Below are 15928 nucleotides of genomic sequence, written 5' to 3'. Positions count from 1 at the left end.
CCAACTTTCCACCCTTCTCTTGGGAGTGTGGCAGGTGGCCAGCTCTGAGCTGGCACAGGAACCCAAGCCTTAGGCTTTGAGCCAAGTCCTCCACGATGAGTGGGTCACAGCCCAGTGACCAGATCCACATTGTGCTGGCAGTGCACATGTTGTTGGCTAGCCCTGGGGACCCACCTGGCCCCGCTTCAGCCTGGTTTTAAAAGTATATATATTTCAGCTAACAGGCAGGTGCACAGAAGTGTTGCACATCCAGGAACATTTCATGGAGCCATGGAACCCCACCCACATGGACCTGATTTCTTATTCTTCCCTATACTGGGGTATCTCCACTTGCTGAGGCCTCCTCCCTCCATTGACCTCCCTGAGGCTCCCTCTTTTCCCTAAACCATGACCCCTAGAACTTTTTTTAACACATCTACATTTTAAATTTTATTTATTCTTCTCTCATACAATACATTCCAAACACAGCCTCCCCTCCTTCCATATTATTCCTCTCTCCCCAGATCCACTGCTCCTCCATTTCCCTTCAGGAAAGAGCAGACAGGCTTCCCAGTGATAGCAAATGCCACCCTTGCTCGAGGATTTTCAAGAGCTCCCATTACCTGAGATATAAAATCTAAGTCTCTCCACCTGGCCCACAAGACAAATCATATCACTCCCTGTTCCTAAATAGAAGCAGGGTGTCACTATTGCAAGCTTTGTGTGCGTGGGTCCTCACCATCACTACAACACTTTCCCAAGGTGGAACACTATGCATCCGCTAAAGCAGACTTCTGGGGCTGGAGAGATGGCTTAGTGGTTAGAGCACCGTCTGCTCTTCCAGAGGTCCTGAGTTCAAATCCCAGCAACCACATGGTGGCTCACAACCATCTGTAATGAGATCCGATGCCCTTTCTGGTGTGTCTGAGGACAGCTACAGTGTACTCACATACACAAAATAAATAAAATCATTAAAAGAGAGAAAGCAAGCAAAAAAAAAAAAAAGCAGACTTCTGAAGAGTTTCTCCCACACGACTTTTTTCTAGTTTTTCTGATGGTGTGAACCTCCTGGTCCTCTTAACCCCTTCTCCTTCAAGATCTGATTTTTTTTTTACTTGAGCAGAGTTGAAGGAGTCTTTTTGTTTGTTTATTTGTTTGTTGTTTGTTTGTTTGTTTAAAGACAGGGTCTCTCTATGAAGTCCTAGCTGGCCTAGAACTCACAGAGAGCTGCCTGCCTCTGCCTCCTGAATGCTTGAACTAATGGCTGCACCACCACACCTGGTGATACCTGTTTTTTAAACCTCACTTCTTTATCTCTGCTATGGGTGTTAAAATAGTTGAGACTTCATGGGATTAGATTAGAATAAATATAGAATGGACTGCACCAAGCTCCCTTCCTTATAGACTGAGTCTCACCCCTCATTTTGGACACATGCCTCATCTACACACACACACACACACACACACACACACACACAGCGTGCATGTGAGTACTCTGGTGTGACTATGAAGCCTGATTCATTTTTATGTCACATGGTTAAGGGAAGATCTTGCTATCATGTATGGTTTGGTTTGGTTTGGTTCGGTTTGGTTCGGTTCGGTTTTACAAGACTCTGTTTCTTTGTGTAATAGCCTAGCTGTCTGAGAACTCACTTTGTAGACTTATAGGTCTTGAACTCACAGAAATCCACATGCCTCTGCCTCCCAGATGCTGGGATTAAAGGTTTGTGCCACCGTGCCTGAAAACATCATGGGTTTTTAATAGTTGCTGAATTACACTGGATGCACAAGCTCTCCTTGGAAACAAAAGGAACAGGGCACAAAGAGGCAGATCCACTGTCTCTTCCCAACAGCCTCCCAGACAGGAAACTGGAGGAAGCTGTTCTAACCTGGTAGCCAACAAGAGGCTGAGCTGGGAGCCAAGATAAACAAGAGAGAAACAAGTCATTAACCAAATGTACTATGTACACACACGCAGACACAGACACACACACACACACACACACACACACAAACACACACACAGACACACACACTAGCCCCGGTTGTTTTTTCCAGAACAGTGGTTCCTAACCCTAGGAACTTTCAAATGAAGAAGAGCTTGGCTCCACCTCCACACTTAATTTAACTGTCCTGGCGCTGGGCAGATCCTGCAGTGACCGCAGTGCATAGCCAGCACAGCCAGGGTTGCTGGAGCAGCCTTTATAAGATGCAGAAACCTGCAACAGGTGGGACATGCTAGAGAGGAAGGATCCAGCCCCACAGGCCTGCTTGCTGTGAGGGACCTGCCTTCCAGGGGTCTCAGACTGAGAACCTCTGGTCAGGGAGAACCACAGTGCCTTCTTGCTCTGCAAAGCCCTTGTTTGTAGTTTGACCCAGTTCATCACCTGCTGAGAGCTAACCTCAGAGGGCAGGGCTGACACCCAGCACAGTGTTCCTTCCCACTGACTACCCAGTCTTCTTGCCGGACAACCATATGGACAGTCATTCCTCCTGGTTAGGCATATGGGGCAGTTTTAAACTTGGGCAAAGGTAGATAGATTGATGACCACAGCTCTGGGTCAGATGTCAGGACAGAGAGCAACTGGCTGCTGGACTGGCTATGCATGACCTTGTAGGTCCCTCACACATTCCCAGAGAGGAATACAAATGGCAGAGGAGTGCCCTGCACCAGGAAGCAGCCAGAAAACTGTGTGCCCTCCCCTCTATTCCAGTTAACTGTATAGGGAATCTTTCCAGCCCCTGTGAGTCTAGTGGTTCCTACAAACTATAACTCATCAGGATCCCAGCAAGACAATATTGCTGTGTACTCCTTGAGTCAGCTACTTAACCTCTCTGGTCATCACTTCCTAGCATGTATGCTGCCTGTTGCCTGTGCTGCTGATTTGTAGTTCCAGAGCCTTCTGGGCTTCCGCAGCCGGCTTTTGCATGCAGATAGGGACCAGTGTTTCCTCCCCTCTGTGCTGAGAAACTCAGCTTATGACATCCCTTGCTTTGGGGCACACCTTTGATATCAGAGCTCCTCTCACTTGTCCCTGAAACACACAGGGACAGTGTGCATTGTCCTCCTAAGGTTGCTATCAGAATACCTGGTGTTCGGAGTCACTGTCCACACAGATGATGATCTGACACACCTTGTCTTGAGAGCAGAGGACATGCGTTATTTGTAAGCATGCAGGAATAGCTGAGCAGGTGGACACCCAAAGGCTTCCTCCTCTGTCCAGCAGGCATCTAGAGCCCTATTTTGGTCTTCATGAATGAATCCCACTACACACAGTATAGTTGTTTTTCAGCCCCTCTGTAACGTCTGCGCAAGGCAGAAAGTGCACTCATCTTGAACAAAGGCAGCCCCACTTTGAGGCTCACAGCTTTGAGGGGACACCAGCCGAACCCACATTCTGTCATGGGTGCTCCTCCTGTCCACATGGCTCTTGGTGCCACCTAGCCTGTTTCTGACATGGAATCTTTCCCAAATCCCCATAACCAGAAAATGCTGATGACCTAACACCAGCCCAGCCCTGAAAACTCTGCTAGCCAGCTGGGCTGCTGGCCTACCCCTCTTGCCTGCAGACCAGGTACCCGTAAGCCCTCAGTTCCAGAGAGACTACGCTATCTCACTCACTGGGTGCCTTGGTGGCCAGCCCCAGGCTTGCCCCACCTGTAATGTCACCACCTGTAAATAATGGGACAAAGGCTAGCCTTGGGCTTCCCATCAGCATTTCCAGCCCTTTTTTTTTTTTTTCTTTTCTTTTTTCTTTTTTTCGGAGCTGGGGACCGAACCCAGGGCCTTGCGCTTGCTAGGCAAGTGCTCTATCACTGAGCTAAATCCCCAACCCCCAGCCCTTTCTTTTATCTTCCTTTCTCACTAGTCCCAGGTTCCCTGGGCATAGAGCACACACAGGGTTCTCTGCCCCAAGTGCTAGCTGAAGAGTGGGGATCAAGGCCACAGACCTCACATCCACTGACAATAGAACCCAATATTCCTGGGGCTAATGACACAGCCTTGGTGTGGTTTCTTTCCTTTAAGTAATGCCCTGCTGCTGGGGGTTGCATGAAGAGCAGGAAAGTCAGGTGGAGGCAGCGAAGCCCTGTAAAGTCCCATGTCAGGGCAGCACTGGCTGCGCTAAGCTGCCCTGGGGCTGAGCCCCTTGGCTTTGGAGCAATTCACATCTCAGTCCCCACCTCAATTCCCGAAGCCTACCACTTCCTGTGGAAATTCATCTGCAAATATGGCCGCCTACGGTTCCTCTGAAAGCTGGAGCTGACTTCCTCTGCCTGGAGCCCTAGAGGCTGCTGGACTTGGCAGGAGCCATGGGAAAAAACAAGACTGAGGCTGAGAGACCTAGGATCCCTGAATCCAGTCACCATGGGGAAGGCAAGCAGAACCTGTCCCACCTGGGGGAGAAAAGAAAAAAAAAAAGACCATATTGTGAGAAAAGGACTCAGAGAGAAGCCTTCTAGAACCTTCCAGAATCTTCCAGCCAGCAGCTGAACATAGTTACGTGTGTGTTTAACCACCTTGTCTGCCACAGAACAGAGGAAACTCACAAAACATTGGTGTTTGAAGCTGAAAAAGCAAAAGGCTTGTGCTATGGCTAGGACACTGAAGTTCCCCAGAGGCCCAAGTGTCAAAGGCTTGGTTCCCAGGGTGGCACTATCAGAATGTGGTAGAGCTGTGGGAGGTGGGACATTACGGAATGTCCTTAGATTATTGTTGGTGTGGCCCTGAAGGGAACTGTCTTCATGGCTGGAATTGGTTCTCTGTTCCCAGGCTTGTGACGTAGGTGCTTTGCACATTGGGTCACTATACTGGGCCTTTGCTTGAGGATCCAAAGCCACGAGTCTTAAACTATACCCTCCAAAACTCTGAGCTAAATAACCTTTTCCCTTTCATAAGTTCACAGCATCAGCATTCCATTAGAGTGAGACCAATACAGTTCACCCAACCAAGCGATGGAGCTGAGGGCCTCTGTGTTGGGTCCTACAAGGGGTCACTCTTGCTCTGAAGTGCTCACCCAATGCCAACCACAACCACCATTATTCCAGGCACCAAGCTGCTGACATTTTGTGTCAGCTCTTCCTTAGAAGAGCCCTGGGGTATCTTCGACCCTTTGGCTCATCCTTGCTTCCAGTACCCCAAGGATCCCTGTAACCCTCTTTAGCCATACTCACTCAGCATCCTGGCTGGACTTTGGTGAAGTTGCACAAAACCCATGGGTTTCTGCTAATCATCAAGAATATTATTAGCGTGTGTTCTGAGCAGAGACCTGAGGCCTGCCCAAGGCTACAAGAGCCTGGAGTGATTCTTTTGCTGATTCTCACCACCTGGCAAGAGTGCAGTCCTAGAGGGAACATAGGATGGGGGCAACAGGAGACATCCTTTTAGTCACAGGAACGACTGTGAAGGGCATCCCTCGCAAGCTGGTGGCCTCCACCCTGCCCCTTAATGATCCATTGCTGAGGAGACCAGTACATAAATATGTTGCCCACTGGGGTGAGCTGAGTCCATTAGGCCTGCATGCATGAGCCTGTGTAGCCTCACAGGGGCCTTCTCCTAACTCCTGCCCAGTCCCATAGCACCCTCCTGGTATCATAGCACCCGCCTCCAGGAAAGCTTGGTGGGCAAGCATCTGGGTGAATGAACTTGATGAGAAAATGAGAAGACCGAGCAGTTAGTAAGAAGTGGATGAAGGAGACAGTGAGTGGATTTGTGGAAAGGAGTAGCCAGCCACAGCCCACATGGCCCGTGGCCTCAACCTGGGAATGAACCACAGCTTGCTCCTCTAACAAGGATTAGGGCCAGTTTATCTGCGGGAGATATCTTCTGTTTCCACATAATCAGTTATTTAATTACCAAACAACACTGAAGGAGGTCAGGGAGTAGTAGTGACTGGAGGTAGGAGGCCTGGCATCCCACAGGAGAGAGACCCAGTTGTGGTGGTGCCTGCCTCTAATATCAGTGCTGGGAGCCAAGTGGATGAGAACATTTGCAAAGCCATGGATTTGCGAGCTAGGCCTGGTGAGGCACTGCTTGCTTACCCATGGCCACATCTCAAACAGGATAGAGATGAGAGGACAACTCAATATTCACTTATTTATTTATTTCTATAATCTTCCTAAGGTTTCTGAGCCTACCTGGCCCTCGCTGTGTGTCTCAGGCAAGCCTCGAGCTCATTATCCATTAGCCTTAGTCATGAGCCTCCTCCTCCAATCCAGGTTCTAGGAACCTGGGGAAAGTTCTAGAACAACCAAAGACTGGACTTGTAAGACACTGAGTTTAGAAGCTGCAGCTGGGGGAGGGGATGTTAGAGTTCAGTGTCCCGACAGCAGCTGACTCATCAAGGATACTTCAAGAGCTGGGTCAGATGTGGAGACCCACACACACACCCGGTTAGGATGCAGTCCACACCATTCCAGGCCACGTCTATGCATGTGAACACCTGACACTACCAAGTCGCCACAGCTCCCCAGGCCTTGGTTTCCCCATGTACAGGGATGCTTGGGGTAGAGGCCCCTGGAGTCTGGGACTGTGCCACACACTCACGCCAGGCCCTACAGCTCACCACAGAAGGGACTTTCCCCCGCCTTCCCCACTATCATGGACTCCTTCATCAGCCTCTAAAGCTCTGAGAGGCCACCTGGTCCTCTTTATCTTGACACCAGTCCAGAGCCTGCTCTTCTCCCGTGGAACCTACAGTGCCCAGAGGTGCTCCTGGCTTCTCTCATGCTTCCTCCTGTTCACTGGGAGTCCTTCATTTCCCCCGCTGCATCATAAACACACACACACACACACACACACACACACACACACACACACACACAATGTACAAACGTCTGCCTCGTAGGCAAGCTGGAAATCGGGGTTACTCTTACATAAAGACTGGATGAAGCCCACGCCTGCCAGGGGCCATCTGGATGCTTGGGATGCCACCTTCCTCCTTCTGTGCAGGAACCGCCCCGCCGTTACTTCATGATTGAGAATTACAATGGAGCTGCAGTCAGAACAGCCTCGGGAAGCCTAATGCAGATGAAGGGCCCATCAACTTAGTGTGGGTTGCCCTGCACACATGCACGGCTCACCCACCCTCCCCTCAGCCTTGCAAGTGCAGGGTCCTGACAGTGGCACAGTAGCAAGAGTTGCAGAGAAATGGAGTGGCAGAGCTGAGGGCTGCTCTCCCAGGGAGTGGGGACAGACCACCTGGCAGTGGCTCTTGGCCCCACTGCTCCCTGCTATTACAACTCTAAGTATACACAGACATACACGGAACCTCTCTTGGCTGTTTCCTCACCTTCAAAGTGAAAACAACACTGATCGCATTAGTTTGTCGTCCCAATTTGTTGAGATCTTGCCTGCAAAGTGCCTAGCTTAGGACTGGCTCAAAAAGAGGGTAGGGACTTGGGCTCAGTCATTAAAGGGTTTGTCATCCAAGCATCAACCTGAGCTTTGATCCACTGAAACCATGTAGGGAAACTGGTGTGGTGACGAACACTTCGTAATCCAGGGCTAGAGAGGTAGAGACAGGCAGATCCCTGGGGCCTACTGGACAAGCAGTCTAGCTGAATTGGCTAGCTCCAGGTTCAAGTGGAAGACCTGGCCCCAAAAACCAAGGTGCAGAGCAAGGAAGACACCTGATGCTTGCCTGTGCCCTTTATATGTGTGCGGGTGCACCTGTTTACAAAGGTTGTTGTCATCAGAGAAACCAGAGTGGCTGACCTGGGAGGGAGTTGCCACGCAAGCCAAGGGAGCTGATGTGATAAAGAAAGGGCATCAGGGGGGCTGGGGATTTAGCTCAGTGGTAGAGTGCTTACCTAGGAAGCGCAAGGCCCTGGGTTCGGTCCCCAGCTCCGAAAAAAAGAAGAACCAAAAAAAAAAAAAAAAAAAAAGAAAGGGCATCAGGTTCCACTGTGCCAAATGCAGAGTTCCTGGATTACTGGTCAACCTCTAGCCAAATGCTATAAACTGTAAACGAAACAATCATTAGAGTAGCATGTTCGAAGCTGCTCAGGGCAGCCTGGCTGTGCATTCAGACTTACCGCTCAAGGGACCGAAGAAGCCTGTTCTCTTCTAGCCACGGGAGGAACATGAACTGCCTTGCTCAGTCCTCAAGGCAGGAAACCCTCCTCGGGGCCAACTAATGGCCGTGTCCCCACATTTCAGGGTCAGGGTGTCAATGCTGAAAATATGGGTGTGAGCAGCTGAGGAGGTGACACATGTCCTCAGATGCTATCTGTGCTCTTCGGACAAGTTACTTGGAAGATCTGATCCTGATTTAGACTGAGGGGATGCGGTGGTCTTCCCACTGCCACCATATTCTACGGGTGTGCAGATTCAGCAGGAACGGTTCTGTCAAGAGCTTGGCAGCATGGGTCTGTCCTGAGACCACTAGAAGGCTCGCAGAGAGAATGTCTAGGGTAGTCCAGGTGCTGGGATCCAGGGCCACCAGGCCCTCTATTTACTGTCCCCTTTGCAGTAGGCAATGCATGCCGGACCCTGCTGTTCTACCTGGGGCTCAAGACAAGCTCTCCTTCCATCCTTCAAGCAGCTCAAGGAAGGGTAAGATGCTTTCTCTGGATGGCCTTTGCCCCACATCTCACATCCCCAGGTCAGATAAACAGGCAGGAACTCGGCCCTGGCTAAAGGCCAAGGCCAGCACTGGCCCCGGAGTACAGGTGTCTAAGGCCGTTGAATAAATTATGATTGAGTCCAGCCAAGCATCTCCCAGAGGAGCTAGCCTGTCTCCCAGATGCTATCTCCACCCCAGGAAGCCAGGTGGCATGTCTGTGACCCTTCTCCCAGCAGATGGTAAGCAGGGGCAAGCCTTCTAACCGGTCAGGCTTACATTTCCCAAGTGGGAGCCAGCTTCTACAGGTCTAGATGAAGCCCAGCCTATGGATCCCTGACACGGTACCCTCCACTCTCCACTCCAACTGCTGCCCTGCCTCAGGAGGATGGTACTCACTCCCACACCAACCAAGATCTGTCTCTATGGCTCTTGTATAGCCAAGACCTATAATAGGGTGAACTCTGGTCCCAAATGAAAGAAAGAACAAGGACAGGTGGTGTGGCTCAGTTGGTAAGGCCCGCTTAGCATGCCAAGTGCCATGCCCAGTAGCACAGAGCTTAGGCAGGGTGCCACATGCCAGTGATTTCAGAACTTGGGAGGTAGAGGCAGAAGGATCAGCAGATCAAGGATCGCCTCAGCTACATATCAAGTTTGAGGCTACCCTGGCCTACATGAAACCCTGCCTCTAAAAGCAAACACTAATGATCTACAAACCCCTCCCCTTCCTCTCACCTCCACGAAACCCCCCAGCCAGCCCAGAGTCCCGTGATGGCTTTCTTAGACTATCTTGAGAGCAGTCTTGACTGAACCCATAAAGGACAAGTGGCCTGTCACCCAGGCAAGCGGGGATAAGCACCTCCTCTGATGAGCTAACCTGCCAGGTTCTGTGGTGTCGACTCAGCCGTGTCAGGCTGACGTGGCACTGCACTGATCCAGCAACTTCTTTCATGAGATGACCTTTAGGAGGCAACCCACTTCCGAGTGAAAGAATCCGTCTGCATGTAACCTGCCTTGGATGTTAACTCCTCTGTGTTCCGCTGCCAAAAGTAACAAAACCTGGGACAGCCGGATGAGGACAGGGCTGGAGGGCTGGACCATTAGCTTCTCCTCATAGTTGAACTAGGGTTGGGGAAGCCCAATTGACTTTTGGGAGGGGGAGACACGGGGAGAAGACACAGCGAGTGCATGCATGCGTGCGTGAGTGCGTACGTGCGTTTTCTCCCTGCCCCTGTGCTTCCGGCCCAAGCTATGGATTATCAAGAGCAATCCCCACAATCCCACGCCCAAGTCCATTGAGTTTTTACGTCTCACGGGCTTTGCATGCATCCCAGTGGGTCATGAGACCTCTGGGCTGCAAACACATAGGCAGGCCTAGTCTTATCTCCTCTACTCCCAGGTAGCCCACCAGCCCAGGAGTGTCAACCATGGTCATGTCAGGGTGGAAGAGTAGAGAGCGAGCCTAAGGCTCTAGGGTCAATCTGAACTATGTCCCAGCTCTGTACCCTTGAACATGAACTTACCCTCTCTGGGCCAGGTATTGGAGACATGGAGGGAGGAGTAATGGAAGCATTTCCCAAAGACTGTAGATGCTGGCTTGGAAGGTGGCAGAACCAGATTCTGCTGATTAGTGCCGTTTTCAAGAGTGACTTGAGGCACACAGCTGAATCTGGATGAGCCTCAGTTTCCAGTTTTGAATGCGAGTTGGACAACAGCACCTCTCCCAGGATTTGGTGTGAAAAATAGAAAGACTCCAAGTAGCTCAGGGCCGAGGGGACTTCGCACGCCTAATGAGTGTGACTTGTCAGGATTTACGGATTAAATGCTTACTGTTTGCCAGGCTCTGGGCTAGAACTATTGGGCGGCATATGTGGATGTGGTGAATTCTGGACCAGGGAAGCTCTGTTTCACCCCCATTTCGCAGAACAAACCGAGACTGGAGAAGAAAAGGATCACATAGCCATTAGGAGTGAAGCTGAGATTTGAACCTAGATCACTGCCTCCCAAAGGCTGCCCTGTGTCCTCACACTGGCTTTATCATCTCTCAGCAAAGGCCAGACGTGTCAGCAAGCACTTTCATTTGGTTCCCAGACACATGGCATTCTCTAGATCCATCTTCCTACCACCCTCGGAGAGAACGGAAATCTGACTTCATGTGTCTACTCATTTTGTCCCCAGGAATTGTCTCTAATCACCGACCCTGGAGACTTGTCAGAGCCACTCTGCTGCCTGGAGATCAATTAGCTGATCTCCCATGGTCCTCCCAGGCTAATTTTCCTCCCAGACTCCCAGGGGGAGCTGTGCTGATGGGCCATTCATAACTAAGTGTGAATAGCCCCATCATGGAGGGGCATGGCAAGGTCGGTGCACAGCACAGATCTAGAGCCTCAGATTCACTACGGAGATAAGACTGGTCTTAAACTTCTGATCCTCCTGCCTCCAACACCTAAGTGCAGGGATCAAAGTTATGTATCACCATACTGGTCTCAAAGCCCAGCCTCTTATTTTTCTTTATCAGACAGGCAAGACAAAGGGCCCCTACCTTCTTTTGACAGTTCCTGTAGACCCTCTCCGGCTTTGCTATGTCCAAAGAGGACCCCAGTGTGCCTTGTAGGCAAGACTCCAGTGTTTGTCCCCCAAAACAGTTATGGCAGCTGAGGTCCAGAGATGGAAATGACTTGCTTAAAACCACACAGCAAATCCTTGAGGAGCTGGTCTGGAAATCAGTCCCCAGCTCCAGCCTTCCACCCTCAAGAAGACACTTCTCTAGGTCTGAGGAGAAAGGCACAGAGCTTTCCTGAGGGAAAACTGGTCTTCATTTTTCTTGGTACCCTGCCCCATCTGGGATCTGCAAGGGCTGCCCGATGGACACCAGCCCCAGCTTCCCTCAGGACTGACACAGTGGGAACACCTGACATCCTCCCCCCTGGCCAGGAAAAACATACAAGCTAAAAATATCCCTGCCAAGTTAAAATTAGGCTTCCTCCTTCTGCCCCATAAAGAATTCTCAAGTCATCTGGGAAGACTAGGGGGTGCTGGGGTATCGACTATGGGGCTAAGGGCTGCTGTTCACCCTGACCTCATCTCTGCCCCCCCACCCCCCCAGGCAAGTCAAGCACTTTGTGCTGATTTAATACTAAACAGGGAGAGTCTCTCTACCACAAGCCTGGCCACTAATGAGTGTGGAGTGGTTAAGGCTCAGCACGCGGCCAGAAGGCAGCAAGGCCTCCAGTCACGTTGCCTGAGGATCAAGGGCATTATCGGGCACAGCCATAAGAGGAAAGGGCCCTGAGAGGGGCTGAGGGCCAGTCCCAGCCAGCGGACTTTGAGCCCCTTCCCCCTCCCCATCCTTTGCCTCTCATCCATGGATTGCACTCAACTGCCTGCCTGCGTGGGGTCAGGTGATGGGGAGGGAGGAGAAGGAACCCCTTAAGTGGTTGCTATAGAGACACCAGCCAGAGCCAGGAATTGAAAGTCATGATTTCGGGCACCTCTCTGAGAGGTGCAGGGCATGTGATCATTCCCAGTAGGAAGAAGCTGAAGCCAGAGCAGGAACACTGAGCTGGTTCAAGCCTGGCATTCAACCTTTGTAAGGCCCAAGCTTTCCCTAGCTGCCCATAGACCATATTTGCTTTCCTGGATGTGTGAACACCAGGATTCTTCCAGAGATTGCAGCCCCAACCCAGGCCCCACCTTCCCTCGGCAGAAAACTCTGCAACTTCTCGCAGGATCAGGGCCCTCATACGAAATGCCTTCTGCATGCCAGCACCCAGCAGGCGGGAGAGTCCCCCCAACCCCACGCTAATGCAGAAACTTCTCAGAGAATGACAGGGAGAAGGGGATGGCAGTTTCCATAGCAACGTTGGGTTTTTACATTCCCCACACATAAAATGTCAAGCCTGGTTGGAAAGGTATAGCCCTTCTCATTGGATAGGGTTCCCTCCACCCCCACCTTGCTCTAGCCCAGACAAGGACACTGCAGGAGGGGCTAGGGACCCTCAGACCAAACAGGCAGCTACATAGGACTCTGTGTCAGAAGGTCCACAGAGGACTCTGTCACACAGTCTGCCAGTGTCCCTGCCTGCACATGGTTCATGCAGGAGAGGAGAGGGAGAGGGAGATTGAAGTGCATGGAAGGGAGGAGGTGGACAGGACTATCACAGTGTCTCCCCCAAAACCCAAGAGAGACACACCCATAAAGACCAACTGTCAGGCTAGGCATGGTGGGACATGCCTTTAATCCCAGCACTTTGCAAGCAAAGGCAGACAGGTCTCTATGAATTAAAGACCAGCCTAGTTTACATAATGAGTTCAAGGACAGTCAGGACACCTTAGAGAGACTCTGTCTGAAAAAGCCATATGTGCACACATGTATATATACATACATGCATGCATACACACATACCAGCTCCCATGCATGCTCAGGTGCTGACAGGCACTTAAAGATACTGGCTCTCACTGTGTTCAAGGGCAGAGTGTCAGCCCAAACCCTGCCACAAAGTTTGTGCCTCCACACTCAGAGCCTCTGTTTCTCGTAGGAAATGGGAAAAGTGAGAGGCTGCACCTAGGAGGGTGTGGTAGAGGACCAGAGCTGCTGCTGCTGATGCTACTAAAGACTAGCATCATCCCCATCATCAGGACCATAGTCTCCATCATCATTATCATCACCACCACCATATCATCCTCCTCCCAACCATCACTCTCATCCTCACCACCACCATCATCATCCCAACCACCACTCTCATCACCACCACCATCATCCCAACCATCACTCTCATCACTACCACCATCATTATCATCCCAACCATCACTCTCATCACCACCATCAGTCTCATTACCATTACTCCTATCATCAGCATCTAGCTACTTGTGTCTCTGTGAGGAAACAGCCTCCTCTCTGCTCCCTTCCTCCACCCTGATCTCGTGCCTTTCATGAGGATTGTGGTGCGGAAAAAGAAGAGAAGACCATAGGTAGATAAAGAAAATGACCGGCCATGAGCAGGTTGCTGAAGGGACCAGATGTTAAAACTTAATAAGGCTGGTGTCTGTCACACATGTACACAAATACAGATCAAGCCTAGTACAAGCCCTTTTGGCCTTTTGTAATTAAAAAAAAATTAAAACAAAATTGGCCTAGGAGGGCTGGAGAGATCGTTCTGTGGTTATGAGTACGGACTGTTCTTCCAGAGGACCTGAATTAGTTCCCAGTGCCCAGGGTCAGATAACTAAAGTACCATCTGGAACTTTAGCTGCAGGGACTTCGATGCCTCTGGACTCTTCAGGCATACCCACACACAGACACAGGAATGTGTCTGAGTGCACGTGCCTGCATGTGTATGTGTGAGTTTCTGTGTCTGCTGCTCAGGGCTCTAGGACCTTGCACATCTGTGGAAAGGTCACCCATATGTAGCACCTGTGACAGGAGAACTGCGGTCCACCATTTTGTGTATAAGGTTCATCTGCAATTCTGTCCTGAGTCTCCCCAGCTAACTTCTTTGGCTCATTCTAGTTGCACTGGCTTGTAAGCCACACATCTCTAACCTGTAGGGTGCCCAGGCACCCGAGTCTTGCATGCCAAGTCACGTCTTCCGTGACACCTGCGACTGAGTGGAGTCCCATGGGAGCTCCCTGATGGCATTGGCTGGCAAGTTAGGATTCCCATTCTCGTTTGCTGTATTTTTCTAGGCCAGTGTACGCTGGGGACATCAAACCTGGCCTTACCACCTTCTCAACCAGAGAATGCTGGGAGTGGCTAACCCCAAGGCCCAAGCTGGGAACCTAGAATTGCCCTTGACTCTGATCTCATCTTTGCTCTAAACATTTGTCACCAGCAAATCCTATGAAGCTTGCCCATCTGTCACCGCTTGGACACATTGTTTCCAAGTTGTGTGACAGTAGCAGTTCCAAATATTGTCAGTGCCTCCAAAAACCCCTTAACAGGAGTTTCTCTTTGAAAATAGAACCCAGATGGCGTCACACTCCAAATGCTTCCCAGCGCCCTCCATGGAAAGCCCAGCTCCTGCAGCTGTCCTAGTGGGTCTGCCCATGCCTGGGCTCCTGTCTTACCCTCCCAGGCCTTTTCCTCCCTCCATCCTGCTTGCCGGTTGTTATGATGCTGCTCCCCCAGCTGTCCCCTGAGTATATCACCTTCACTTCCGCTCAAGCCATCTCCTGGCTGCCCTTTTCACCTGGAGTGTCCTTCTAGACATAAACCCTACTCGTACCTCACTGTGCTTTTACAGTGGCCACCCTCCCTGAAGTAGCATCGCCCCCTCTGCTCTGATGCCTTGACGCTTATGGTCCTCCTTTTATTTAGTTAGTTTTTTTTTTTTTAATGAAACAGCATCCCCTGTATCAAGGATAGTCTTGAACTCTCTGTTGTGGCTTTGAACTTTAGACAATTGCTGCTGCTTCCAGAGCGCTGGGGTAGCCACCACACCCTGTTTATTTAGTGCTGGGGATCAAATCCAGACCTTTGTACCTTCTAGGCAAGCGCTCTGCCCACAAAGCTACATTCTCAGCCCCCTATTGAACTGCTGACCTGGGGTCATCACAGGCTAGGACGTCAGCTATGCACAGGATGTCAAGGCTGAGACCGAAGCGATTCACTTGGGCAGTCAGTTGTTTCTCAATTTCTCAAATGAATGTGTATCCAGGAAGACATCTTTTTTAAGCGATTGACTGGGAGAGGGGGAGAATTTTAAAATAAGGCACATGCTAGACAGGGGGTTCGGTGGCTAAAAGAGCGTCCTGCTCTTCTTAGAGGACTTACATTTGGTGCCAGCACCTGTATCAGTCACAACAGCCGGTGACTCCAGCTCCAGACCGTCTGGTGCCCTCTTCTGCTTCCACAGACACTGCACGCAGGTACACACACCCACCCCCCAACACACAGACACACAGACACACGGACACATAGACACCCATGTATATACAATATCTAAAGTAAATCTTTAAAAAAAAATAAATCAACATAAAGAAATGAACAAGAGCTCTGTAGTTGCAAAGAAGACAAGTTGTTTGAGACTCTGAGCTTTAACTCAGAAACTCACTGAAAAGTTCCCACCACAGAGGTCCTAATGCAGAGCCCACAGCATCTGCCACTCTGCAGAGCCCAGAGCCCTCCTCACTGCTCAGACAGGCCCAATCCCCAGACCAAGGACGACTCACTGATGCAACCAGGCACCAGATGGACACTTGACGCCGTCTGTCCTGGGCCCTCTATGTCAGTTGCCGAAGGTCTCGTTTCTGAGGAAAGCCCCACCCCAGTGTTAATGAGTTGTTTCCGGTGTGAGGAACAACATAGAGCCAGATAGAGTACGTGGAATTGTTCCGAGCAAGGGAGGGCTTGTTTTACTCCTCTCGACAGTTGCTCTGAATATTTTAAG

The 15928-nt window shown here is 50.7% G+C and overlaps 1 long non-coding RNA gene across 1 annotated transcript; it reads right to left on the bottom strand.

Moving 5' to 3' along the window:
- Window positions 1-3122: 3122 nt before the first annotated feature.
- LOC147998801 (uncharacterized) lies at window positions 3123-11435 on the bottom strand. Its single transcript, XR_015643541.1, has 4 exons — window positions 11083-11435; window positions 6853-6997; window positions 5152-5321; window positions 3123-4374 (listed from the first exon to the last, which is right to left on the bottom strand). It is a non-coding gene; the product is annotated as an uncharacterized LOC147998801 (long non-coding RNA).
- Window positions 11436-15928: the final 4493 nt, after the last annotated feature.

The sequence above is a fragment of the Rattus norvegicus genome, chromosome 19, assembly GCF_021556685.1.
Source record: "Rattus norvegicus strain SHRSP/BbbUtx chromosome 19, alternate assembly SHRSP_T2T, whole genome shotgun sequence".
NCBI lineage: Eukaryota > Metazoa > Chordata > Mammalia > Rodentia > Muridae > Rattus > Rattus norvegicus.
The sequence above is the reverse complement of the archived record's forward strand: the minus strand, read 5'-3'. Positions and strand labels throughout refer to the sequence as shown.